The sequence below is a fragment of the Dromiciops gliroides genome, chromosome 2, assembly GCF_019393635.1.
Source record: "Dromiciops gliroides isolate mDroGli1 chromosome 2, mDroGli1.pri, whole genome shotgun sequence".
NCBI lineage: Eukaryota > Metazoa > Chordata > Mammalia > Microbiotheria > Microbiotheriidae > Dromiciops > Dromiciops gliroides.
In genome coordinates this window covers 422,344,638-422,345,692 of record NC_057862.1, presented here as the reverse complement: position 1 = coordinate 422,345,692, position 1,055 = coordinate 422,344,638, and the positions used below count along the sequence as shown (strand labels likewise).

The 1,055-nt window shown below is 46.7% G+C and overlaps 1 pseudogene; it reads left to right on the top strand.

The window, feature by feature from the left end:
- The first annotated feature begins 310 nt into the window (after positions 1 to 310).
- Positions 311 to 704, top strand: LOC122739898 (annotated as a pseudogene).
- Positions 705 to 1,055: the final 351 nt, after the last annotated feature.

Below are 1,055 nucleotides of genomic sequence, written 5' to 3'. Positions count from 1 at the left end.
TTTTTTAATGAAATAAAAGTTTTGAGGAAAAAATTAGCAAAATAAATAATTTAAAACAGAAAATGGTCAACCCCACCCACGTAACAAATTCTCTGAAAACTAGATAGCTCTATTAGTACCAGAGGGCAAAGTAAAAATAAAAATAATCAACCCATACCGTCCCAAAAGATACCCACAAAAAGAAAAGTCCGGCACTCCATTGGCCCGCCCCTCCCTCCATGTCCATCCGCATAATAAAACTAGCCAGTGGGGTCCTGGAAGATCTGACCACTGCTACAGAAGTTCCTGCAAAAATAGGTTGAAGAAGCGAATGGCATGCTCCAGCCTCTTCCTCCGTTTTAACTCTCTGAATCAGGCTCTCTGCCTGGTCCTGAAGATTCAGCGGAACCAGCACTGCCCGATAGCAACTCCTAACCAGATGCACGGCCACGGTACCCCAAATGGCCCTCAGCCGCCCTGTCTCCAGCTCAAGGTCGTGGTGCTGAAGACGATGATCCGGTAGCCCAAGAAGCCCAGCTCCACCAACCACAAGTGCTTCCCAGTGCGCCTGAGGGAGGCCATCTGCTTTTCATCCAGGGCAAGGCCAACAGCCTCCAGGAACACCCCCTGGTCTTGGTGCACAGAGGCTGCACTCCGGACCTGACCCGCATCAAGCTCAAGGTCTTGCAGGCAAGTATGACTGCAGCCACATGCAGAAGAAGTGATGGGAATGGAGGCCTTTTGGTCACACTCGGGTGGACAGACAGACTTGGGGGGGGGGGCGACACCGGGTGCACATAGGCCAATAACACCATCATGTCCACCCTTAAAAAAAAAGTCCCAGGAATATAATAGTCAAAATCAAGAAGTTTCATGTTAAAGAATAAATACTACAAGCATCCAGAAGGAAGCAATTCAACTGTTAAGGGATCATATTCAGGATCACACAATACCTGGATTTTTTTTTCTTTTGAAAAATAGCATCCACCAGCAATACCACTGCTAGGTCTTTATCCCAAAGAGATCATAAAAAAGGGAAAAGGACCCACATGTACAAAAATATTTATAGCTGCTCT